Source organism: Struthio camelus, chromosome 22, assembly GCF_040807025.1.
Source record: "Struthio camelus isolate bStrCam1 chromosome 22, bStrCam1.hap1, whole genome shotgun sequence".
NCBI classification, from domain to species: Eukaryota; Metazoa; Chordata; class Aves; order Struthioniformes; family Struthionidae; genus Struthio; species Struthio camelus.
Genome location: NC_090963.1, coordinates 597,357 through 624,401, shown reverse-complemented (window position 1 = coordinate 624,401; position 27,045 = coordinate 597,357). Strand labels below are relative to the sequence as shown.

Sequence of the window (27,045 nt, the reverse complement as noted above, 5' to 3'; positions counted from 1 at the left end):
GCGGCCCGGCCCGGCGCAGAAAAGGGGCGATGGCGTGAGGCCTCCGAAGGGTTTTCTGTTTGTTTAGGCATCTTCTCTCCTCTCTTTAAGCTAATTTATGGTTCGGGGCTGGGTGCGTATTGTACGCGGGGCTTTTCCTTCTTTACACGCATGGGCTTAATTCTTGCTTCGCTCTCCAGCCGCTGTGTTTTCTGGTGGTAAGGTTTCTCACTGCTATTAACTAATGAGCTGATTCTTCTCCCATTTTTTAATAACTCTATTTTTCCTTGGGCGTGAGAAAAGAAAAACGCCTTTTCCTACCGGCATAGCGCTCAGAAGTCACTGACGGCATGAATTTACCATTTGCCACACAAATATGTGGATTATCGCACTTTTTATTATTTAGACTGGAGCTGCTGAATCATGGAAGAGCACTAATAGGAAATGTTTGCGCCCGTGATTTTGAGAAACAGTAGTTCTTAAAGCGGCTTGAACTGTTGCTGGCATGTCTTGGGGCCTTTGTTCCTCTTGCCAAGGCTTTGAGTGGAGCGTGCGGTATAGAACGGTCTTGGGTCTCTGGCTCTCGTCTCCGGTAGGTTGAGGGAAGGTGGATCAACCCTCGCTAACTGGAAACTCGCGTGTGTCGTTCCCTCTGCCAGAGGTCTGCCTCGAAGGGTTAATTCTAAACTTTTAACTAAAGAAACAAAATAAGCCTTTTCCTAGGTAATCTGAATGCTCTTTCTGTTGCTGTTGGATTTTTTTGCTGCTTAATCCCCCTCATCTCCTGGGGCCTGAGCTCTTCCTTGCGCTCCGGATCCTCCTGGGGCTGAGGAATAGCAGGATTTGGCCCACGCTGCCGAGGTGCCTTCTCCAACGGCCAGAGCCACCTCTGCCGGGGCCAACGCGGCCCCTCGAGACAGCGAAGGGAAGGCTTTGGCCTGTGGCGTCCAGTCGGAAGGAAGCTGCTGAGAAGGTAGCTCAAGGAAGGCAACGCCGTGTGCGGGCAACGGCTGCCTGCTTGGAGATGGTGTCTGCTGGGGAGGTGCGCAGCCGCCCTGCATGGAAGATGTTGACGGTGAGATTTTTGCAGCCTGGGCGCCAGTGCAGAAGTGCCGTGCTGGTGCCTCCTAGGGTCGTGGCTCAGGTACTTCACGCTCCTCGCAGCTGGAGGCCACACTGCCAAGTGACGATAGCCAGACCTGGGCTGCGGAGAGGGCAGTTTTCCCTGCCCCCTGTGTAAAATAAATAATAAATTCCATAATTGATGGTTGTGCCCTTGTCAAGTATCCCTTCTTTGTCAGAAACCCTTGCCTCACGTTACATTAATTTTGGAGCAGGCGAAAAGATGCTTGACTTCGGAAGTAGGAAGGAAAAGCTGAAGTCAAAAAATCAGATCAAGTTGGGACTTCTTGGGCTGTTCTGCACAGGAGCGCCTGCAGTGTGGTGGTGTCATCCCTTCGTCCTCCTTGCCGTGTCCCACCGGTGATGTCAGCCAAATTCTTTGGAAACGCTACGGCGTCCGGGATAACCGTAGCTACTCGGCCGAGCCCAGGCACGGGAGCCGTTCGTGGAGGTCCGGGAGCAAGCGCCGCGTTGCCGGTGCTGCTTTGTGCCCCGGTGGCCTTTCCGTGGGGAATTGCACGGGGCCGGGCCAGGCCGAGGTGTGTGAAGTTACAGCCCTCGGCACTCGCTAAACAAAACGCTGCTTAGATTGCCAGATGCCTTTGATTCTTCCCGGATCTTTCTCCACATCCTGGCTCTGTGTCATGGGGTGGGATTTTTATTATTTTATAGGTGCCGTAAGGTTCAAATACTGTTGTGCAATGGTCACTGTTTGATTTCCCCTCCAGCTTCCTCCCCAAACCGGTGCGCGTGAGGGGCCCAGGGTGAAAACGGAGCGTTTCGGGTCATTGAGCAGATCCTCGGTCCTTGTCTGCGTGTCGCTTCGGGAGCAAGAATTGCACCTGTCTATGTGTAGGTTTGGGGCAAAGAGGCAAATATGAAATATTTGGGCTACAGAGTAAGCGTGTTGCAACGGTTGGTATATTTTATGCTATTTATTGTGTAATCGAGTTAATCTAATTCAGACGTGTTTATAAACAGCAGAGGCCCCACTGCCCAAGGAGGTGCCGCTGGCAGGGCCTGTGCCGCGCCGTGTCACCTGAGATGCTCTTCCTTCGGCTTCATGGCGCTGCGTCTCTGCATTGCGCAGGGCTCTTCGGTGCAGAGCAGCAAACGGGGTCAAACGGTGCCGTGCAGTGGCGGCGTGGCGGTTTCCTAACCCGTGTGCCGCCAACGTTTGTCCGAGGCGTTGCACCCCTTGCCAGAACAATTGCGGAGCAAAATACTGTCTTGAAATGGAAGTACTCCCTTATTAAAGTCTGTTTTTCTCAAGAGTGTGAATGAGGGGTAAGAATTAATGCACCTGTCTTTCCGTAGAGATGTGATTAGCCGCCTTCTTGTTGTTTCCTCTTAGCTTTGCTCGCCGAAAGGTTGGATGGTCTCGGAAAGATCTGCAGGCAAACTAAGTGATAGGAGACTAGATGCAAAACTGGCTGCAATTATTTTCAGTGCAGCACTGAGAAGATCACAAAAAAAGACACGCTAGGGCGTAGAAAGGGCACAGAGAATAATTTTCACGTAACAAATTATTGTTCTTGCAGGAGCAGATTTGAAATCTATTTAACTTTTCAATGTCCCATACCCTTTTAAACGTTTCAAGTGTATTCGCACTGATAGGTTACCTTTTCTTTCCCTGTAGGCTATAATTAGCGTCCTTTTTACCCAGAATTGGCTTAGAATTGGATTTGAAGAAGATAAGAATCAAATTACCAGTATTTATCTTGTAAATTCCAAAAGATCTACTTAAAGGCACTGTATAAAAAGGATTTTTAAAAAGTTTATACTGCGAAAATGCACACTCCTAATAGGTAGAGCGGGTGGATTCACTAATATTACGTTTGCGAAACGCGCTCAAACGAGCGTAACGTCGCTCCGCGTGTAAGCAAGGAGACGACGGCCTCCTTCCCTCCTGCCGCGGCCCCGTCCGCAGGCTTTAGGCGTGGATGGCTGCTGAGATGGTGGCTGTCATGCAGAAGTATCTGTAGGTAATTATATTTTCAGTTAATTGAAAGAAACTATCTGAAGCTACCATCCTCTCACACTCTGCTTTCGCTGCTGAAACAGATGCTATCACAGTGTTAAAATATTGATCGTACTGGGAGATTGACAGAAACGCCGGTGTAGTCTATGGGTGGTTTCCTTCAGTGAAGGTGCTGTAGGTCCACCAGGGCCTCTGACGTGTTAATTTGTCCGTCGGTGTATAACAGCGTTACGCTAGGTATAGCTTAGCCTTTTAACGCAGTTGTTTCTACAAAGGGCCTCGCTCTGTTAAAACATGTTAATTCTTCCATTAAACTGTTGTGTTAGGTTTACTGTACCCCACAAATCCTTTATTAGCTCTTGCTTCCGATGCTGAACTGCCGCGAACGGCACCGAAAATGAGGCTTTCGGCAGCAGCGGCGTCACGCGAGCCTTTCTGTAACGCGATGTTATCTCTGGCCGGGTATTTGCTGTGGTAGCATTAGAAAGCTTTTATTTTCATAACCCGATGGATTGCAATGTTGGTTCTTTTAATCTGGGCAAACAGGGTGCAGGTGGCGATGGCTTCGACGCCGCAGCGAAACGCGTCGCCGCGCTTAAAGGTCTGAGGGCGTTCGTGACGCTCGCTGGCGGTGCGCTGGGGAAAGCGAAGGAGCCGCTGAGCCTCCCGCCGGCCGCGGCCTCCTCCGGGGCCAGGGGGCCGCGCGGCCTCGGGCGACGTGCCCTCCGCTCCCCTGGGCGCCGCTGGGCACCCAGAGCGGGCGGCGCTCAAGCCTCGCTTTCCCCGCTGCGCGGGCGGCCGGGCACGTCCTTCTCGTGGAGCGCCTTGCCCTTCCTTGCCGCCGTCCGCCCCGTCTCCCTCCCGCTGCGCGGCGGGCGCGCGGCCTCTGCGACGGCCGGGCGCCTCCACCACCCGAAATGGACGGAGGTAATTTCGGTGGGCTCTCTTCTGACAGAAATTAAGCATCTGAATTTAAATTAAGGAGACGGAGGACCCAGGCAGCCGAGACTATATTTTCATAGCGTAAACAGTTGCGGAAGAAGATTAATAGCATCTGCGTAAACAGTTTATTGCAGCGGAGAGGGTTTTTTTTAATAGTTTGGAAATACTAATGACTGCTAGAAGCAACAAATAGAGTCTCTGCCCTCGTATTTGCCCACGATACAGTGCAGCGAGCCATCCATATGCATTCAACCTTCCCGTCGATTCTACAGTAAATATTTCAGACATCCTCAGCCGAGTTCTCTCTTCTTGCAGTAAATTACATATTAAAGTAGCCTGGTAACTGAGCACTGGTTGCTGCGCGATAAGGTCCGGGAAATCAATATGTTTGCCATGTGCCTGCTTGTTTATGACACCTGCTTCCAGAACAGTTGAGCAATGCTCTGTTTGTTAAGGCCGCGCTTCAGAGGCTCGTATCCCCCGAAAACAGAGTCGTGATCTTACGGGAGAAGGTGCAGCAACAGCTATTGATTTTGGTTTTCTAAGTATGGTGGTGTGCGGCGCTCAGAGCAGTGGTGCCTGGCAGCAGCAGAGCCGGCTCCCGTGGAGGGGGGAAAAGGGAAACGGTACAATAATGTGAGTGATGACATTCGATTATACCGCACAGCCGCGCGGAGTAAAGGATGCGCCTAGCAGGATGGGAGATCAGGTCGCCTCTTCGTGCGCTGTCGGGGTTTCTCCCTGGCCCCCTCCTGATTTCTCCTGCGCTTCAATTTGTCATCTCCCAATAACGGGTACGGGAGCGCATCCCTTCTCTTAAATGCTCATTTGATGCGCCAGGGAAGGCAGGCGGCCACGTCAATAAGCGAGAAGGTCTTGTGCTTTCTCCGTGGCAGTTGATGTCTTCTGACACGTCAGCTGCTGGAACAGCCAAAACAGTCGCTGAGGCTGAGGGGCAGGGGACCTGCGTGTCCGCGTTATTAGCACAAAGCCTGCCTGCTGCCTCGCAGCACGAGGGCAGGTTCCCTGCCCCAAAAACCTCACCGTTGGGGGCCCTCATCTTGCAAACAGCGACGCCAGGTGGGTTGAATTTCTGGACGGTGGTTAGCCCCGTGGAGCTCTAGCCCCTGGATTAGCCAGCCCCAAGAAAACTCTCCCTGTTGACCTCGAAGGGCGTCAGAGACCCCGATGCTGGAAGCACTGGGGTGGTTTGACTGCCCCGTGGGGTGATGTCTGCGCGTGCCGCCATCGTTCGATGGCTGGGCTGTGCGGATGGGAACAGGTCCTCCACAGAGCGGCAGAGACCGATGGGTGAGAGTTTGCAAAGGGCTCCTCAAAGTGCTTCTCTCGAGGCTTTTGGTAAGGGAGAAATTGCCTCGGGGGGGGGGGGGGCGGTCAGCGTGGAAATTTCCGTGAGAAGCACCCTTTTTGGTGATCTGACGCTGCTTCTATCTCACAAAGACGTTGCGTGGCTGAGGGATGTGAAACGTGGGTGGCCGTGGCTAGGTGCGGGAGGGTGGAGGAGCGATGCGTGGGCAAGGCAGCGAGCAGCGGCGGCCCGGCAGCGCCAGTTAGCAAGCCGAAGGAACTGACCTTTCAACACAGTTATGAAGTTGGGGGGGTGAAAGACATGACTTGCAAGATTTTTGTAAAACTGTTGACCTCTTACAAGATGAAGTCAGAGATAATAGTAATTATAAACAGATTACGGTGGGTCTAATCAATAGTGAACTTTACCTCCTTCCTAAAACTGAAGGTCGGGTTTTTATTGCAGTAAGATAACTGCGGCTAGTTTTCACGCCATTGCTAGCCAGTAAATATCTCTCTAGATGGGAAATGTGGTTATTGAGCCCACGTATAGCCCCAGTAGACCAACGTGCACGTAGGAAGTCTGGTATACCCTTTACTCTGTGGGGTGCGTACGATTACCCTGGGCTATCGCCACGCTTGCAGAGCACAAAGGATGAGGAAAACCATTCTTGAACTGTATGGCAATTATTTTTCCGTAGGGAAAAATGGAAGCCTTAGTTAGCGTTGCAGTGAGCAATGACTGAAATTGCAGAAGAAAAGATTTCTGCCACCTCTTTTTTTTATTTTTTTAAGAGGTATTTGCTATCTTTTATTTTACAGAGCAAGCAATTGTCCTCTATAGATGGAGTTAGATTCCTTAGCAAATTCGTCATTGTAATAGGGATCAAAAATCCTGAAAAGCAGAATTCCTGGCTGCCGGCCGTTCCTAACTGTGCTCCCTTTTGGATATAACATTTGGCGAAAAAAAAAAGTTGGAAACATCTCGCTCTTTTCCTTCAAAGTTTGCTTTCTAGCCTTAGTCGAGAGAGATTCAGCCATCGCTGCGTTTCTTTGCAGTTGTCTGGGAGGTCAGTGCCTTCTTTATGGAAACGCGGTTCCCTCCTTATGACAGGTTGGAAGTTGACTCTTGCTTCCTTCCTTTTCTTTCAAAAGTTGGAATTGTGCCAGTATTTATGAAGCTACAGCATTTGGGTATACCGTCAGACTTAAATATTGGCAAACAATTTATGCGTATGGAAATATCTTGCCTGTCATTTATTATGAGGAAATTATACTTTATATGTCTCTTCTCCTCCCCCACCTTGCCCAAGAAAAGAAACTGCAAATTCCCTTTTAAATAGTCATAAATGGAGTCATAACGAATCCATCTCATTAACGTGGGTGGTTAAAAGAGATGTACAGGATTGTTTGCATGTGTTGCATAGCACACTAGACTCCTGAGTTGTAAAATAATATATGCAAAGCTGTGCCGAAAGGGGTTTGTGGCTGTAAAATCAGCAGGATCAGAGGTGTAGCCTTGCCGGGACGGAGAGGACTGCTCCAGCAGTGGTGCTCGTCAACCTCCTGGTGGGGACCTGCCCTCGGGAGCACGCGCGTGGGAACCGCCGGGCCACCAGCCTTTCGGGTTCAGGACTTGGGTATCCCACAACGGCCCAAAGCGTCCTTTTTTCTGTTCTTGTTTCCCAAAATTAGTTTCCTTTCGCCTTCGCCCCCGACGTAGGCGCTCCGTTGAGCACACGTGAGCCTCCTTACCCCTCCGTGCTGGGGCTTTGCTCGACATCCCGGGAGCCCCGAGCAGCATTTAGCTGCTGTTTATTAATTCCAAAGCTGCAAAGCTCTGCCTCTTCCTCCTGGCTTCCGTGTTTGTTTGCAAAACGCTGCCCAAGTGAGGGTTTTTGTTATGCTAAATCTCGTAGGTAAACTTAGCAGGAAGACAAATACTGCTCAAACTGTCACCCAGGGTGCTATAAACACCACATTTGGACAGTGGCACCATTGAGACGCTCGTGTTCAGGAGAAGTTAATACAAAGGGAATGGGGTAGTGCACAACTATGAAAAGGCAGTTTCTCTTCGTTTAGCTTTTAATTGCTTTCTTTCACTTTTTATGTATAAAAGATTGTCCATTTAATTAACTGAAGAATGCAATTTCAAAAACACTAATGCTTTACACATGATGGCTTTTAAAATAAAAGTAGCATTCTAATATCACATAATGCTTTTTTCATGTCTGCATTAACCTTTTGCAGCAGAAGTTTATTTTAGGAAGGATGATTCCCCCCCCCCCCCCAACAGCCCCTTGCAGAAAAAAGATCTTGAACAAGAATCTGAAAGATTCAGGGCTTTTGATCCTCAGTTTACCTCGTTAGTATTTTTGGCCGGGTACAAGCTCTCCTTTGACAGCAAGTAGGTGATTCCATCTGTTTCTTTGTCTTTCTCCCAATGTCACCTTTTAATCTCCCCCGAGCAGCACAATGAGCCATATCATCTTTTCTTCTCTGGCCTGAGCGCCAGAGTAAGTGGTTTGGCATCACTGACAAAAGCTCTCTGGGTGGAGGTGAGGAAGAGGAGGAAAGCAAAAAACAAAACTGAGGCGAGGAAGAGGGGAGAAAAGTGAAAAACAAAACTTCATCGCTGTTCTCACACCTCGCTACCAGTTTTCACGGTGTCGAAACTGTCTCACGTTGCGGAGTCAGCACTTGCACCGTTGACACGCTGCTGATAAGCAGCGGAAAATCAGGCGCGCAGACAGTGCTTCTCCGGTGCAGTTTAGGTGTATCCCCACCACGCTCAGTTACGTGACACTCGGTGTAACTGGTCGGGGGGTGGTGGTGGTGGTGGTTCTGCTTTTCGGTAACCCCAGGAACCGGTTATCATTTTTGCAAGCGTTCTTCCAAGCGCTCGTGGAGAGGAAGGGAGCCATCGGCCCCGCGTTGTTAGCATTCATCGAGCAGCGCAAAGGCAGCCTCCAGCTGTGAGTCACCAGTCGCCACCGAGCTCCGGGATGACATCTCAGCCTGCATCCCTCTGCTCCGTGCTAGGGGTTTTTATGGAGCTGTTTCATAATGGATGCGCTTCTGAGCACAGAGCACACCCTCGCCACGACCCCTTGCTTAAAATACCCATTAGGGCCTTTTAAGGTTTGTTAGCTTTTAATGGACGTGTTTAATCTGTACCAAATGGTTGGGGGGGGTGGGCACGCTGACGGCAGGAGATGTGGAAGGAGACGGGGCCAGGCTGCTCAACCGAAAACTACCCGGCTTTGCTGGGGCAAAACCTATCAAACGTTCCCCTTGCTTTCCAAGCTGCCCGCTCCTCTTGCCGCGTTGGTAAGCGTCCAAGCGAAGGCTGCGTTTTAAGTAGCAGCCCATCTATTACTTCCAGGCTATTGATAATCCCTCGAGGCAGCGCTCCTTGTTCTGGGCAGATATAGTGGTCAGAGCAGAGGTGAAGGCGCTGTGCCCGTGCAGGGTCACTGGGAGCGGGCCGGCAGGCAGGCCCCCGTGACTTGCCAGCTGACACTTCGCAGCATCTTGTGCGCCGAAGAATTGGATTCACTGCTTAATTAATGCCACATTTTCCTTCCGAGATGATTAAAGTGGTGCCTTTGGTCTATGAATTAGCACTGTTGTCTGAAGTCCTCTTTCTCGGGAGAGATCTTCTTTAGCGCAGATGCTTTATGTGAAAGACTTCTCGAAGGGTATGTGCGTACGCCAAATGCTCGAGATTTATGTGACTTTTTTTTTTTTTTTTTTGCTTCCTGAATTATTCAGATTTCTCTTTTCATTACCTGAGCTTCTTACACAAGGGAAAAATCTCCAAGAAGTCAAGCTGGCTGCCTTCCCCCGTCCCAAGGATCTGCCTCGGATCTCCCTGGAAATGCTTGCTCTTAAGTAAGACTCGTCCATTAGCGTTGATAAATCCCAAAGCTGAATCTCTTGGATTTCTCTTGATGCTGAAGGGGAGTTTTGGCCGTTGGCACTAATAAAAACACCCGTTTTGCTCTCTCCTTTGAATGAACATGTGCTTTTTGCCCCAAATATCAGCAGAGTAATCTTGTGGGAACTTTGAGGCAAGTTGCTGGTTTTGTTTTTAAAAACCTGTGTGTGCGCGCGCGCACAAACACACACACACACACACACACACACACACACACACACGCTCACTTCTTTTTTTTTTGTAGCTTAGAAACCTCTCTTTGTGGCAGAAGGCTGGGAGGGTTTGAATACCACATACAAGCGTAGGAGGCTGACTGAGACCATACGGCTTTATCATTCATTAATTCCTGTGTTCATTCATCCTTCTATTTAAACTTCTCTGTAAAGACGGTAGCTACAGATGGTCTTTTGGTACACACTTTAGCTCGAAGACCTTGGCCCCGACAAAGGGGTACAGAGGGAGCAGCAGAGTGTACAAAATATTTCCAACCATTAGAAATCAAGTTCTTATTCACTGGCAGCTCCTGCTTTGAAAGTGCATTTATACGAAAGCGTCATAACTTTAAAAATGTGACATTTCCAAAAGTGAAACTTCATTAATAGGCAAATGTTAGCTGTGTTTTTGTTGTTCGTAATTGCACTTTAGAAACTTAAGAAGTGGCATTTCCTTAGCTGTATACTTGCCTTTATTTTGTGTGTTACATAACATAAAACTTTCCACTTTCTCCAGTGACAAAACCAACTTTGTGTTTTACAAAAGGAAGGAAGGATTGCGTTTTTTAGCATTATTCGGATGCTGGATCACTCTTTTATGATTTAATCTAGTAGTTTGCTTTAAATCTGCTTGTAGCGTTTTCTAACTTGTGCCGCAAAGCCAGAATTGTTTCTGTTAATTCCTGTACTCGTTTTTACTTCAGCAGCTGCTGCTATGCAGCATTTTGATGTGACGGTGGTGTTTTTCTCTAGAAATTTATCTAAAAAGTTTTATAGGAGCGGTGATGAGCCCTTCTGCAGCGGCACTGTGCTAAGGCAGCTGCTGCGGGCCCCGGGCAGAGCGCGCGCAGAGAGCGTGGATTTTGTGTTTTTAGTTAAAAGGAGACGGGGCCGCGGTGCCCCAGTGCCGGAGCTTGGGAAGCGCCCTGTGGCCTCCATGCTCTCAGTATTCCCGCGTTTCTCCCGCATCTAGATCCTCTGTCCTGCCCAAGGAGCCGCGGGTCCCACTGGGCTGCCCGGGACCTTCTCGGCAACGTAATTTTTGGCTTGCATTTTGTTTTTTGCGTTGACTCTCTCCCGCGTTGCAGCCTTACTGCTTGAGACCAGCGTTATGTTAACGCTAAGACGGTTTTGGCCAACAGTCGAGGCTTTCCCTCCCTAAGGATGTGCCGTGCAGAGCTTCGGGCAGGGTCCCAGGCCGCTCGCTGAAGCTGCGGCTGTTCCAGCTCTGGATTCATCTTTACTGTAAAAAACGGTGCGCGAAGGGTTGCGGTGTGCAGGCTGGGGGTCGGGGTCGGCGCCTTGCAGGGACGAGGAGGCCGTGTTGGAAGGAAGAAGACTGAGCAGGCGGCTTTGGGCTGGCAGAGGCAGCCAAGTGGGTGGTGGGTTTCCAGGAGCGTCCAGCCTGGCAGCTGCCGTTGCGTTTGGCCGAGTGGTTTTTTTTTCTCTCAGCGCTAAACTGGGCAGTTCAGTTCGCCTCCAGGACGCGGGATCTCATCTAAATGTGATTAAGCCGATTTCATTTTATAGATTGGGATTTCTGGGCGGTAGAAGCTGCTGAGGCTAATGGGGAAAATTTACTTAATAAAAAGCCTCATTACCTGATGCTAAGGGGGGGGCTTAAAAACTAACGAAAACACGTCCGAAATACTTCAAATGCATTTGATGCTTTTTGATGAAAAGTTGCGACCAAAAGTTTTCTTTAGGAAAAACTGGATTCTGTGATCTTGTTTTTACACATGCTGTGCTTAAATATTAACACTAATTGAGCAAATTGCCTTTTAACTGCCTTTATTTGCTTTCATTAACAGTATAATCTAAAAGTTCCCGAATTTGCATGGAACCTGTTGTGCATGTTGGGGAGCGGGGGTGAAACTATTCATAAATTAATTGTGAGAACTTCTTTTAAGAAGGTCACACAACGCAAGGACAGTCCAGAAACCGTTGGGCTTGTGTGGTTAGGTACGCTGCGTACTTTTGGCTGCAATCTTTTGGGGGAGTGGAGCGTGCCTTTAGGGTTTGTGCATGTGTAAGAACTTGGCTAACTCATGATCTATTTATTTATTTTCAAGCTAAATACGTTTTAAGCTGAGTAGAACTAATTATACTGTAGTTTGCAGAGAGCTGAAGGCATCACTTTAAGTATTAATGTACCAGGGTTAAAATTAATGCCAGGCTGCATAATTGAGGAGGCTCTTTTATTTAAAAAAAAAAAAAAAGAAAGAAAGAAAAGAAAAAAATAATATTATATGTATATTTTCTTTTCTCCATCCTCTTTCCCTGTCCGCCGTCCCTGCAGCCTCTGGTGAGAGGCCCTGGCGCGAGCCGCTAACCGCAGTGTTCTTCCAGCGAGTAACATTTAAGTGCATTGTTCTTTCATGAGATTACTCTAAATATGTTAAAAGTTTCCAGAATGATTTCACTGAATCACTTGCTTCCTTCTGTACAGATGTTTTTGTGGTTTTGGAACTGAAGCCAAACCAAACATTATGAATGAGATACGGAGACCACCATGTGCCGTACAATATTGAAAACTCCTCTGGGAGTTCGTTTATACAAGCTATTTTGACACCTCCTGATTTGATAGTCTTTCCCGAAAAGTATGTTTTACTTAGGAAAGTTTCGCTATCAGATGGACTTTCTAACGGACATAATCCAAGGCCGAGCTTTTCCATTCATTCCAGCTGTCAGTCTCTTACACCAACAATGCTCCTTTCTCTGCTGCTCCACATGCACATCTTTTTTTTTTCTTTTAGCGGCAGTAAAAATATTTTCAGAAATCATGCTTATGAAATGCTGATAATAAGCATTTTGTTTCTCCACCTTGGGAACTTGTTTGGAAAAAACGGGAGGTTTATGGCTACAAACCTTGCATAAACGGCCGCAGTATAAGTGGTCATTGTTTCCTGAAACGGGCTTCCCCTTGATTTTATACTCCTGGTGATCCTGACCGTCTGCGATCTCCAGAGCGCTCGCCAGCTGCCTCTACCTGCCAGGGTCCTTGGCACTGTAAAGAGGAGAGCAGAGAGCAGGCACTGATTTCTCTGCGTGGCGGGGTGGGGTGGGGTGGGGTTGGGTTTTAAACGCTTCTGGCTCTGACCACGTCGCAGTACGTTTCTAGCTGGTGTGTTTTGCAGGGGGACCAGCTGACGCCTCCAGTGAAGAAAGCGCCTAGGCAGAAGGGGCTGCCCGGGGCCGGCCGGCGGCTGGGCCGCGGTGGGTCCGGCTCTGCTGCCTGGCGGCAGCCCTCGCTGCCCCCTGCCTCTGCCAGCCCAGCGCCGTTCACCGGCCGGACGAAGTACATAACGTTCATCTCGCAGCTTCTAATGGGGACTAATTAGCTCTTTGTCAGCAGGTGGGACTGCTGAGGAGGTGGGGCAGAGCCGGTGAGGGCCGGGAGCTGGGAAGGAGCAGGCAGGGCCCCGGGGCGCGCGCCCCCCGCCTCGTCCTCCGCCCTTTGCCTCCTGGTGCGCCCTGCCAGTGCTGAGGGTTTGCCTGCGCCTGGGGGGCTCTTCCTTGCGGACGGGCACCGGCCGGTGGCCGAAGGGTGGCGTGCGGCTCCGGCCCCGCGCCCGCAGGTGAGCGCTAGCAGGGGAGAAGGGGACCCGCCAACGCCTCCTTTTGACTTTGCCCCTCTCAAGGGGAGTTTTGCTTTAGGGCAGTGAACTGCTCGCTAGGAGCTTGGGGCCGGCGGTGCAGGCCACAGGCGTCGCGGTGGCGGTGGCGGTGGGTGCGTGGCACCTGCAGCCTGCCGCTTGGGAGGAACCCCGTCCGTACCCCCCTGCTTTCCCTCGCTCCCTTTTTTTTTTTTTTTCTTTTAAGCGTGATACAAAAAAGGAAAGACAAAATTAATTCTTTCCAGAGCAAAAACAAACTGTGGTTGAAAGAGATCTTTTTGGGGAATCCTTACAAATCTTGGTATCTTAAGTCTGTCTGAAGGGATCTGTCTTCTCGGGACCGTCTGAAGAAAGGCTGCGTAGCAGCCAAGTAGTGAGGTTTCATTAATCAAAGACACTTCCACTGCCCCTTTACAGAAACACAACGGCTTTGGCTGTCCTTTGCTGACGGCTTGCTAATTCATCTTCCCAGGGAAGAGGGGCGGGAAGCCCGCTGCGATCTCCCTGCGCTACGACAACTTCAGCAATCGCTTGTTTGCAGCGCTCTGTGGCTGAGCGGAGGTGCGTCCTGAAGGGGGTTTAGCCTCTGCGCTTGGCGTGTTTCGGCATGGAGCAGAGTGTTACGCCTTGGTCCCTGCACCAGCCAAAAACCCAAACGCCTGTGCGTAAATACACGTATGCTTTGGCCCTTGTGCAGAAGTACTTTTCCCTGGTTCCTAGCCTTTATCCCAAGGCTGAGAGAGTGAAAAACAGAACTCCACGTTAATGCGTACGTGAATATGGATTTTAATGAGGAAATTTGGCTGGGGAGCATCTGGTACCGTGGAGGACGCAGCTTTGTCCCCAGCGCGCTCTCTTCAGCGCTTTGTGCTGTAGGACCCGGCTCTGGTCAGCCCTGAGCCTTTGGTGCCCAGGTGTGCAGACCCTCGGATGCTTTCCAAAATTGTCAAGCAAAGCAGAGGCGGTAAACCTTTTGTGAGGACTGTCCAGGAGGCAGCGTGCCCTGGGCCAAGGGGGCGTTTTGGCGTGGCGTCGGGGCCCCGTTGTGCTCCTGATGCAGCGAGGCTGAGCTTTGCAGGCAGCGGGACCCCAGCGTTTGCTAAAGTGGTCTGCTGACATACTCGAACGGGGAAGGTTTTGTTCTTTTTTTCATTCCCCTCTTGCTAGTTGTTCCTTTTTCTTTTTCTTTTTTTCCCTAGCAAGAGCTGCTGCTTGGCTGCTTAATGAAGTACTCTTGTTTCCGTGTGGGACGCAGTGCGAAGCAGTGGGACTGCGCAGTGTCATTCGGATTGAGTTATTTGGTGTCCTGTTGCTCTTTCCGCTGTTCAGACTTGTCTTGTTTTAGAGCGGGGAGGCGCAGCCGAGGGACCCCTGCCTGCGTTAGCCTGAGGCAGGGCGACACGCAGAGACCCCGAGCCAAGCTCGGATGCAACCTGGGGAAGAGTTCGGAGGAGTTATCGCGAAGGGCGATGTTTGTTTTTCTTCTTGTCTCCTGAGTGAGGGAAGCATCTCTGCTGATCCTGAAAAATACGTGCGTAAAAGCTGGCCGCCTTGCCTTTGCTGTGCCCCCGGGCGGGCATGGTGCGCGGGCGGCGATGAGGTCCCCGCGCGGGCGCAGCAGCACCCGGAGCGAACCTCCCGAGGGGAAACGGTGCGCTGGGTGCTGGGGACGGGCGAGACGGCACGAGGTGACGCTGCTGCCGCTTCACCAGCGGTTGTGAATAATACATTGCTTTCGGGCATGTTAGTCCCCACGCGCAACTTCCCTGCCGTCCTGTGTGCGGAGGAAACGTCTCCCGGCTGTCGATGGCTCTGCTGCTGTCACTGTCATCCCTGAGCCTGGACTGTGGTAAGCCCAGAAAAGGACCTGGCTTAACCCTCTCCCCTTTTGGCGCAGCAGGGGGTCATAAGCAAGGTGCAAATGTGGGAGAAGGGCATGGAGAGGAGAGCGTCCCGAGCCTTGGCCTTTTCCGTGCCCTCCCCCAGGCTGGTCCTGCGTTGAGAAACTGGGAGCAGCAGTGCGATGAAGGAACTTGTGGGCGCTGTCGTCGCGTGGCTCCGCCATCCTCCTCCTCCTCCTCGGAGTAGGCTGTGAGGTGCTGTTGGTCGTGCCGGCGCGCCGGTCAGCTGCTCGCCCTGCACTTCTCTCCCTTCGGTCCCCCCGTCCTTTGTACCATTGGCAAGGCTTTTTCTTCTGTTTTTTTATTATCCTTTTCCCAATGCTCTGTGCAAACCTCTCTCAGGTGCGCTCTGGTGTGGTGTTCTAGCCGTATTTCCCCTTTTGGGAAAAGCTTCGTTTTACGCTCGCGGGGACTTTCTGAAAGCTGTTCGGGGTGAGAGGTTTTGCTGTCTTGCTTGTATTTGGGGAGTCGCAGGGGCTAAAGGGAGGCTCCGTTGCAGCTGGGGGTTTAGATGGCTGAAGATTGCTTAGGAGTAATTGGAATTAGGCATATTTAATTCTAGCCGCAAAAACAATGTTTTGGAGTCCCTAATAATAAGAAAGTGTGTTCATCAAAGTGCTTTATTCATATATGTGCTGACATCTGGAGAGCAGAGATAGATATTTTCCTTAAGACTGTATTTTCAACCCATGAGCTCTTCCCTTGCTGTTAATTAATCCTTTGTAGTTTAGTGACTGATGAAATCATGACTCTATGAAATTTTAATCCTTGCGCTGTATAGACACAACTGACATTATCAGAGGACCCCAGGTGTGTTCTTGAAATTAGTTTGTTGAATCTATTGCATATTTGATTACCTTATAAAAATCCTCAGGATCTGGGCCGCTCATTTGAAAGGAAACGTTTGCTTCTCATTTCTGCGTGTGTGCAGTTAATGTTTTAAGTTACCAGCCTGACTGCTACTGAGGGAGGGGACTGCGGTTAGAAAACAATTATAAACACTGCATAAGGGATGGGGGGCTCAGGCTGGGAGGATGTTGTAATGAGATGAGTGGCTGGGAAACACACATCTCCCTGGCCTGACAGAGCAGCTGAGCTTTTGATAGATTTATTTCATCCAGTATGAGTGACCCAAAGGGACGGTTTCTGCAGTGAGCTAGCAAGCGTGCAGATCTGTGCACCCTTCTAGCTGTAGGAGGAGGGAAACGGTGGGAATGGGACTCGCGAGAGAGGAAGATGCCGTGCAAAACTCGCTGTGAAAATAAGGCTGAGCATAGCCCTACTGTAAAGTCAGTGGCGAGGGGACACAGAGAGGCCTCCGCCACTCCTTGAGGATGTGTCCGGAGCATCTCCCCACGTCTCGGGACAACGCTGCCTTTACCATCCGTGGACCCGTCCTAGCCTGTCCCCAGAAAGGATCCCAGCAGGTCCTTGCAGTCCAGAAGACCATACCCAGCTGTAAAAGGAGTGGACTGAATCCAGAGCTGCCACGGGTTGGTGGAGCTCCACTGACTCGTTGCTTCAGTCTCCCACCCTCTTGGGCGACTCAGGACCTGCTGTGTGTGTCTGTTACACAAGCAGAGCGAAAGCTCTCATTTATAATTAGTTGTTCTAAAGATATAAAGCTGTACTGGACCATTACCTTCTGCCTGTTGAAGTGGGACCGCCACGCAGTTAGGAGCTTTGGGGCTTTTACTCTGGGAGTCCTCGATGCTCCTAGTTGTTCCTTCAAAAGCTGAAGTATATGTGGTCTTTGCGCCCCAGCTTTTGACCTTCTTCTGTGAACGTCCTAGGTTTGCTGGGCAGGCAACGGAGGAAGGTAGACTCGCGGAGAGTGTGGGTGCTGGCTCAGGGCGCTCGAGTCAAACGCCCGGGAGCCGGGGGAATAATTAGCTCTGTTGTGATGTGGTGTTATCTTAGAAGTACATCTGATCTTTTGCTGTGGGGTCTGCTGCGCATGCAAAACACAGTGTTTGGTTCTCACGTCAAAACAAATCTGATTCAAGACTTGCAGCATTATGACAAAGTACCACTTGATTTGCTCTGCTTACCATTTTCCCTGCGTTCCCATCACTTGCGGTTAAAACTAGTAAAAGGACAAACCCAGCACTTCACAATTTGTGGAATGTGTTAATGCTCCAATGGGATACGTGCTGCTAAGGAAACCAGATGATGAATATATTTTTAAACTTGGACTCCATGAACCACTTATTATTTCTGAATTAGGAATCAAAACATATGAATAATCGCTTCATTGCTGCAGCAGATGTATTCTGCTTTAAGGTCACTTTGCTTTTTTGTTTAAATTTTGTATTTTTAAAAATAAGTTCCTCTAGTTCTCTCTTTGACACCTCTGACATCCATGTCATGTTTGCTCAACTTACTAGTCAAAACAAGCGTTATGCCAAGCGCGGCCCTGCAGGGTCAATGTAACCCATGAAAGCAAACACTATTCTTTTATTTTTCAATACATCAGTGTCAGCAGATGCCCAAAGAATATGGATGATGATTTTGGACTGCTGAATTAGTGCTGGTTGTTCTAAGTAGGGCTGTATGCATCACGGTACCTTAACCCGTTGGCGCTTGCACTTCAGCCTGCCGATAAGATGCATTAACGCTTCAGCGTCAGTGAAATCCCCATTTCCATAGCCCAGGGGTTTTACTGAAGAAAACCTTGGTGAGTTGTGATGCTCGTCGGTTAACTCCTTAGAGCCCGCCGTCGTCTAGCGGCGGCGCTCCGTGGACAGCTGCCGAAGTCGACGTGCTTTCGTCGCTTTGTACAACTCGCAGCGGACACTGAGGTATTGGGGTCTCAAGGTGAAAATTGTAAAGTGCCAGGCGCAGCTGACGCCGGCGTGGAAAAGTACCGAGAGCCGAAACGGGGTTGACCTCGGTTTTCAAAATCCTTTAGCAGTCGGCTGTGCGAGCAGGCTTACTTTTTTAAATTTGGGAATTTTTGCATAGTTCTCCAGTAACCGGCACTGGAAGGGGTAAGATGGAGGCGCAGTTAGTATTTCCTGGGAGAGCAGGAGCACAGCTGCTTTGACCAGTTATTTTAGCTTGCGGAGCCTCTAGTACAGACAGTGTCATCCAACTATTGCATGCAAAACGTCCTTCTGGAAGATTTTTCAAAGGACGCACTGGCAGACTTGCCGAGGTCTCGCACGGCACTCGGACCTCGGACTGGCGTTTGCGCTGCTCTGCTCCGGTTGCAGGAGGCAGGAGACGTTTCCTGCTGCTGGCTTTGCCCCGGCCTCTGCGGCGTCTTCCGTGAATCCTTTCCCTGCCTGTCGTTTCTTTTTTCTTTTTTTGTGTGTGTGTGTGTGCGTGTTTTACCAGTTTTGTGACCGTGTTATTGCAGAGCGCCGCGGGCACGGGCGAGCGGCGGCGAGGGGGCTCCGCACGGCGCCCCGTGCAGCCGCCGCGGCCGGGCCCCCCGGAGCGGGAGCGGGAGCGGACAGGCAGAGCGCGTGCGGCAGAAGCGGCGCTTCAGCTCCTGCCCCGCAAAACCCGCGACGTGCAACACGTTCGCATTGCAAGGCCAGTGAGCAGTAATGAATATTGAACCAAGAAAGCTGATCCCCATCCGGGGCATGGGAATAAATTGGGGGGAGGAGGGGAAAAAACCTCTCCATCCCCGTTTGCTCTTGCCAATGTTTCTCTCTTCCCTGGTGAACGATGTTGCAGCCGCTAGGCCTAACACCAGGCGCTGTTTCGAGGAGGGAGCTTGCGAGCATCTGGGTGGAAGATGCTGCCTGCATGCGCTGTCCCTGGACATACAGTAAATTTGAGCGGCTGCATCCCTTTTACAGCGTTTATTAGCACTGTTTTATGTGCAGGCTCTAGAAGGAGATTTAGAAGTGTCCTTTTGACATTTTCCTTTCTTTTTTTTTTTATAAGGTGAGGCAAAATAGGAGGGATCCTTTTCTCTACCCTTTAGAAAAAAGGGGGGAAGTATTGGCATGTTGGTTTTAAAAAAAAAAAAAAAAAGGCATGTCACAGCATCTGTTTTAAGCCGCAATTATAAACTAGCTCATGGTAAATATAATGATTATACAGCCAAAGAACATTAGTGCTCTCTCTGGATAGCTATTTCCCGTTTTTTTTAAAAAAAAAATCAGAGATGATAAAATCTTTATTTCCTGCTTTTGTGAGATTTTTGTTCCTTGCCTGTTTTTTTCAGTAGCAGTCTCAGTTTGAGGACGTTTCCTTTTTAACTTTCTTAAGGAGCCAGGCGGGGGGAGCGGGGTGGCTGTGAGCTCCTCCTGCCCCTGCGGGGCTGGGGCGAGGGGCAGCCGGGCTGGCAGTGACCCAGCAGGGCCAGGGCGCCCGCCGCCGGCTGGCCAGCGCGCCGGTTGGGTGTCGCTGCCTGCAGCGAATAATCGTGGGGGGGGGAAGAAGAGCCCTCCCTGAGATACAGCTGTGCCGGCCTGGCCTGGGGCGCGCGCGCTCCCTTCCTCCTCGTCGCCGGCTGCAAACCGCCTTGTGCTCCCGCCCTGCCGCTCCGGTCTGCGCGGTTCCGGTGGGCGCCCGGCGGCGGCCCGCGCTGGCCGGCGGGGCTCCGGCGCGCCGCGAGACGCTCCTCCCTCGCCCCCGGCACGCGGCTTTGGACAGGGTCTCGGGAAAGCGCCCCGGGCCCCGTGCCCCTGGTCCCCGAACGCGCGTCACAGCTAAGCGAGCCTGGCAAGGCCAAGCGATGCCGTGCTTCCCCTGAGCAGCGACGGCTGCGTCCCCCGGCTCCTCTCCTCTCTCTCCTCCCCGTTTCATTCACTTTTCTATTGCAGCCAACGTGTAACGTGGTTTTTGCAGGCGGTTTTCTCTCCGGTGACCTTGGGTTTCCACGAGATCTGCACTGCAAATGAAATGTGGCATCGCCGCATGTATCTTGATAAAATATATCAGCGGATGAATTGATTTTCATATCGACCTACTGAGGCAGGAGAGGCGAGGGTGGAAATCAGGCGTCTCTGAAGGAGAGGCGGGAGGAGGGCTGGGCGCGGGGCGCTGGGGGCGGCGTGCCGGCCGGGCGGCGCTGGGCCGGCGGGTCCCTGCCCGCAGCCGCGGGGCGCTGCGCGTGGCCCGGGGCCGGCGCTCCGGGGGCGCTGCCCAGCGCGCGGCGGCGGCGGCGGGGCTCTCCGGGCACCTTGCGCCGCCCCGCTGCTCGGGCTCCGGGGCGCGCGGCGCTGCCCTGACTTCCTTCAGCAGGATAAGCGAGCTTAAGCGGCAGAGATGCTGTGTATGCTCGTGGCCCTCGGCGGCCGCCCGCGGCAACGCGTGGCCTTTCCCCACCGAAGCCGTCGCCGTCGGGGAGTGCTTCGTTTCTTTTTCTTTTGCAAATTATTTCACCCAGTTTCATTTAAAAGGCTGAGCCGCACCAGTCCTGTTTCGTCCCCTTAGGTTTACGTCTGTGCGTTGTACGCGCTGAGAAGGGGACGTCTCTGCCTACAGTCCTATATCTGATGGAGCAACGTATTTATAGCCTGATATAAATAAAATCAGAAGGCTCCTATAAAACTCTGTTATTACTGCAGTACAAAGTTAGAAATGCTTGAGGTTTCTGCTACTTGGCTCTCACATACTGCAATGAATATTTTATAGGAAAGGAAATACTTGGAGTCTGAATCTTTTTATAGCGCCGCTGCTTACAAGGGTGGTAACCTTGCAGAGCTGGCGCACAACTGCGGCAGCCCCCCGGCTTCTCTGCGCCTGGGGACCCCGCTTCCAGGGCAGCGCTTGACCCCGTCGGCCTCCTCGCAGCTTGCTCGGCCGCCGCGCGGGTCTAAAGCTGCCCCGTGAGCGCGCCCGGCTCCACCGCGGCGCGGGGAGAGCCCCAAGCCTGCCTGACCTTGCTGGAAGCTGCGATCCTGGCGAAGACGGCCCCCGTGAGCGCGAGCCCCCGGGCCGCGTGGCGCTTCGTCTCCGGGCTCTAGAGCCTTGGCCTCCCTCGCGCGCTGAGCGCGACGCGCCGGCGACTGCAGAGCGTCGGGCACCGCGTCGCGGCTGCCGGGGCCCCGGGAGCGCGCAGCGTGGCCGGGCCGCGGGCCCCTCGGGCCGCGCTCCCACGCCAGCCTGCGAAGGCTCGGCCGCTCCGGCCTGCCGCCGCCACCGAAATCGCGTCCTCCGAGCGCCCGCGTGGCCTCTGAGGGGTCTCTGTAGCCTGGGCAGAGCAACGATTTGCTTCACTTTGCAGCGTTTGGGAGGGAGAAGAGACGTAAATGCTGAAACCCAGTGCTGCGTCACGTGGGGTGCTAGGATTCGTAGCTGTTGCACCGCCAAAGCAAGCAAAACTGCTGGGGAATTGCTAAGGACAGGTTTCTTTCAGCAGCTTTTTGTCAAGTCAGTGCAGGACTCCTAATGCTGCATTAATGCATATTTTTATCTTGCTTTTACTTTATTAGGACCCTGAAAGTCTGCTTGTGTTATGCCTGCCGTGTGATTTCTGCACTGTGCTTTAACTGGCAGCCAAAATAGGCCTTGGGAGGCATGGGGAAGTGCTTTGCAAGCCTCTGCAGGCCTTTGGTTTTGATCTGCCAGCTCCGGACGGCGTTTCGGCAGTACGGGCCTTGTATTTCCACTCTGGAAGCGCGTCCTGGGTCAGCTTTCCTGCCTTTCCCTTCCTCCTTTTCCCGCCTTCAAGCCGGGTGCAAGCGAAGAGGCAAGAACGGAGAAGAGGTTGCTAGCGCCTGAGGAAACGCACGCGGACGGACGGTCCTGCGGGCGCGAGGAGGATTGCGGCGGTGCAGAAGAGCTGCTGCGTGGGGCTGGGCCAGAGCCCGCCGCTCGGACGTGCCGTCCTGGGCGAGCGCGGCGGCGGGCGCTTCCCTCGCCGCGACCCTGAGCGCCCGGGAGCCCTCGGGGCAGGGCCGGGCCTCGCTCTCCGCCAGGCGCTCCCGGGAGCTCCCCTTCGCTGTGCCGCTCGTGGCCGAAGCGGACGGCCCTCGTGCCCGGAGGACGGGGCTGAGCGGCGCGGAGCGGAGCGGCCGGCGCGCCGCGGGGGCTGCTGGAACGAGGCACGGGCTCCTCAGTCTCCCCGGCGCTGGCGGTTTTACTCGCGGGGTTTGGGGAGGGCGGGCGCAGCGACCTCCTTGGCTGCTCTGGGCTTCGCTTTGCCTGCCGGCGGAGCGGACTTGGTTCTCGGGGGAGCACGTGGATCTGAGGGTGTCCGTCCGTCTGTCCCTTCCTTTCCTGTTCAAAATAAGAGCGGGAGCACGCAGTTCTTTTAAGCCAAATACTGGGTTGCGCTTTTAAGACCTTGGGGTCTTTCCCTGGAGGACTCAGGGCAGGGTTTCTACAGCCGATCTCGTGAAAATCCCGAATGCCTTTCCCTGCGGGGCGGTGGAGAACGTCCCCCGTGCCTGCCCGGCCCCCGCGCTCGCCGCCTCTGCCTCGCAGGCGCTTGGCGTGCCTTTTCCCACTCCCCAGTCGTGGGAGCAGGCTTCCCCGGTGACTGCACGTCGTGGGGCTTTTCTCGAAGTGCTGCAGATGCCGCGGACGCGGCCAGCGGCGTGTTTCCACGCGGCGTTCAGCCAAGCGGCGTCGCTCTCGTGAGGTCCGGCCCCAGGCGCGGCGGGGAGCTGCCCCCGGGCGCGCTCCTCCGGCCCTCTTTGGAGAGACGTCGTGCTCAGCGCCGAGCAGTGTTCGAAATCACGGGCTACAGCTCTGCTTTTGTGCTGGGCGCAGGCACGTAACAGCCCTAATTGTGGGCTGTGAATTTATGAGCTTGCCCCGTTGCAGTGAATAGACGTTGGTGTTTGCTTTACGAGACTTGAGGAAGACAGGATATTGAAATATTCCAAATAGCCGGAGAAGTGGATTTGCCATAACGTGGGGAAGAACAGGCAGTGCCTCCGCGTTCCGCGCTCTGCTGTGAGCGGGGGCCCGGGTTTGTCCTGGGCTGCTGCTTACCTCCGGTTTTCTTGACAAGAAACGACGTCGTGCCATTGAGGTCGTTTAATTTCTGAATTAAAATCTTTTCCGACTTTACATGTTTCCTCTCACTCCTCCCTTCCTTTTGCACTTCAGTTGTAGCCCTTCGGTAGATCCGCTCCTACCTTGAAAGTAAGGACCTATGCCGAGGTAGGACTCCTCTTTTAACGTTTTCTTCTGAAAACAAGTTTCAGAAAGGTGGCGATGCTCCTTTGTTTTCCTCCGCGTGTTGCTGGGCTTGAGCAAGGACTAGGGCTGAACCGCGTGAGCAGTGTTTTGCTGCGAGGTGCTGCTGTAGTACATGTCACGAGATGCTGCCGGAGGACGCACTCCAAACACTGAAGAACAAGAAATGCCTGAACGTCGCTGGATCCTCGCGAACCTTGCAGGGTATACCTGCTGGATGTCAAATCGTTCTGAACAAGAGATCTTCAAAAGCATCGGTGGCATTTAAATACCTAACGCACAGTGGGATTTGGCAATTTGCTGTGCTTCTAAAACTCTTCTCCTTTACTGTAGCAATTCTTGAAGTGTGCTAGTTGTTCTGCAGTAGTCATCATGCATTTGGGGGATGGCACGGAATAGCTTACCTATGCATTTTGTGCTGGGGTTGCTTGCTTATACTGTAAAAGTGCTCCTTGATTTGATCAAAGAAAACCATAGGTAAATGTGACTTTACTGTTGGGGTAGATCAGTGTCGTACCTTGAGAAACCGGCCTCTTTGAAGAGGAACCTGTTTGTTCTTTTTGGACAATTTGTGCTTTGCCTTCGTATCTGAGATGGTAGCAGGATGACTGGCCAGAAGCGATGGCTTATAGCACGAGCCTGTTGTCTTCTCAAACACCCTTAACTTCAGATATTGCGTCCTTATTGTGCTATTCTAATAAATAAGAAAGGAAGTCCCCCCCTCCCAGTTGGTCTGGTAGGCTGCTGTAGGCATCGCTGGAAACTTCTTGGCAGCCGTTGCCTGAGCTGTACCTTTTCTGATGGCAAGCGCTATTTGCACAGTCAGTACCTGGTGGTCTTTTTTGGTGCATCTTGTACAGTCTGCAGTTTTTCCGTTTAGTTGCGTGACATGTATGTGGAGGTAGGCACAGGAGGACGTGCCCGAGAAGTTACCGTTACCGTCGCCCGCTGCCCTTCCCGTGGCTGCGAGGAAGGAAACCAATGCAGCTTTTCATTTTAGAGGGATGGTTTCAAGGTTGCCGGAGCAATAAATCCAGCTGACTGAGCTGGACAGTAGTTTGGTTTTTTTAAGACCTTTATGTTATTTGGAACGAGCAGCTTGGGAGGGGGAGGAAAGGCAAAGACATAGAAGCAGGACCGCTGCTGCCCTGCGTGCTCTGCCCTCGGCCGGCCGTGCGGCGCTGCTTTTCCCCGTGGAAAGCCTGGCGGTGAAGGGCTGGCGATGAGCGCGATGCAAGCGCTACGCGTAAAGTGTCGGCCACCGACTAATCCCGAAACGTTAAAGACGCGTAGCCACGAGCGCTAACGCCTCGTGCTGGCAGCAGGGCTGAGGTGAGGTTTTCTTTCGAGGCGCTACTTCTGTTCCCTGCAAAATTGGAAGCGAGTGGTTCACCTTGTTGGGAATGTCACGTTGCCTTTTTTATTATTTGAGCTCCCGTGATGTTTCCTGGCGCTCTGCAGAGCGTAAAGCGAGGCGTGCGCCAAGGTTGCGCGCGTGCCGGCGTCCTCCGCCCCAGCGCTCTGCGCCGCACGTGTGCGTGCGGGGGGCTGCGCGGGAATATTTGCGTTTTGGAGGCGCGCGTGGAAGGCGGCGGCGGAGTTGGCAGTCTGTAACGTCAGCTGCACGCGTTGAGTGCTGAGGCTTGTTTGCGGTGGCGTTTTGGGGGCTTATTGGGGTTTTTGCTTTTGTTGTTGGAGGTAAGTACTTCAACAGGTATTTAGCAAAACTCTGCAGTATTAAAGCCTTTACTTGCCAATAAGGTTTTTTTTCCTTTTTTCTTTTTTTCCCCTCTTGCCTTTCCCCAGTAGCTGTGCGTCCTGCCAAGTCTGCGCACAAGCCTTGAAATGACAAAGTACCCTTTAGTTAATTGCACCACGGATCGCCTAGAGTTAAAAGTTCTGATTTATATGACTATAGCTCTAACTGCTCAATAACACAGGCCTGTAATCTACTTTCATTTCAAACAGAACTGTGATTTATGGGGCAGCATGCCGCTTTAGCTCAGAAATGAGGTGTTCAACATATGCTCTGTTGACATAAATTTGGAATTTATCGCTCTTGTCAAAACTGCCTGTTGGACAAAGGTGCGTATTAAGGCAATAAATGGCTCAGAATAGTTTTCTGTCAAATTTCCTAACCATTGTATTCAGTCTATTTGAGGGAAAAATATACACTTAAAAGTAATCAAATGTCCAGGATCCATGCGTCTCGCTTTGAGCGGTAGGAGCTGCAGCAGGGAGGTGGAGGGGAGCGTTCCCAAAGCCACGGTCCCTCCGCAGCGCTTACGCTGGATTTTGCAGCTCCCCGGCGCGGGGCAGCCTTTTCCGCCCTCGTTTCTGGAAGGGGAGGCAAAGCTCCCTAGCAGTGCCCACACAGGGGACGGGCCAGGACTCAGGGCACGATTAAAAATAAATATATATAAATATATACATATATCTATATAAATGTGTTTGTTTGTTTGTTTTTCCTTTTCTGGAGCGCTTTCAATGCCATGAGCACCTTTTGGTTGAACGTGTTCCTGGGGACTTTTCAGGATGAATGGAATACTTGGGCTTTAATTTTAGCATCAGGCTGGAATAATAAAGCATAGTTCATCCTTTTGTACTCAAATTTGGACAGTATCGCCAAGAAGCGATGTATTTTAAGGTACTTAAGGTTTGGGTTTTTTTTTTTTCCTTTTTAAAGGCACAACTTTAGCAAAACTGCAGAAACACATATTGATCTTTTCCCTCAGATCTTAACAGCCCGAGCAGCTGTAATACCTTGCTTACATCTGCCAGGTTTTTGTGCCGTTTTGCAACATCTCCTTAATCCAGTGAGCATAAATAGAACATTTCAATCATATTTTGCTACCAGGGACCCAGCAGATAAAGCGCTTTAAGACCTTGTTGAAAGAGACTGTATAAGATTGCGAACGATAAGATCGTCCTACAAGCAGGCGCCAAATGAAAAACTTTTGTTCCTGGTGGAAATTTGTTGATAGAGATATTGAAAATAAATTACTCGGTGAGAACTTGAGCATTTTAAAACAATAAGCAGGTTATGTAACTACTGGAAATATCAATGCCAACATTTGATGGCAGATGTAGATCCCAGGGAGCCGTGGCACCGGTAAGATTAATGGGCACTTTGGTTGTTTCTGACACGCTGGTCCGTTTTTCCCCCCGTTTTCCCTCGTTTTGCTGGGGAAGGTGGAGGAGGGAGGCTTATCTGCAAGCCCTTCTCCAGGGCCGCGGTTGGCATCAGATGCTGCGGTCTGTCTTGTAGTTACGCGGCCGAGAATAAATTACTGCACTTGAGAAGATAGCGTAAATTTGACCCGTGCTTGGCCTGACTCACCGGTATCTCTAATGGAACCGCAGTGATTTTGTTGTTGTTTCTGTAGGGTCGTGCAATGCAGAGAAACCTAACTATTTTTCCCCCCCCCCCTTACGTTTTTCTCCGTCCGCCCTCCCGCTTTGCGCCCTGCCCCGCCTGTAGGAGACACTTCATACATCGGCGTCCCCCTCTAGAAAACAAGAAGGGAATATCTTTCCTGGCCACAACCAAAACGAGCTTGGGGTTTTTCTTCCGTGTGCTTTGAAGATGAGCAGGTCTCTTGCGGCATTGGGCAGAAAACACGTCCCCCTTGAACCCGTGCCGGTGCCACCCCACCTCGAGCACGCGGGAGGGGGGCGTTTGGCAGGGCGAGAAGCCCTCCGGCTGCCTCGCCTCGGTCACGCGATTTAGCGGTTAAAATCGCGGAAGCAAGCACCGGGAGAGTGCGATGTGTCCCTATTGATTTGGTGCCACGTGCCGCCGATGGGGCGTTTCCGTGCGGGACCGTCGCCTCTTGGAGGGCAGCCCTGCCCGCTGCCCTGGCGGAGCGCGCTTGGCTTGGAGATGGATGTCTTAGCTGAGGTCCTGGGTGACCTTCAGCCCGACAAGGAG

The 27,045-nt window shown here is 51.9% G+C and overlaps 1 protein-coding gene across 3 annotated transcripts in view; it reads left to right on the top strand.

Annotated features, from left to right (window-relative positions):
- The window catches only part of ZBTB16 (zinc finger and BTB domain containing 16), a 105,952-nt gene that overhangs the window by 15,871 nt on the left and 63,036 nt on the right, over positions 1–27,045 (top strand). The gene's annotated exons all lie outside the window — the stretch shown is intronic.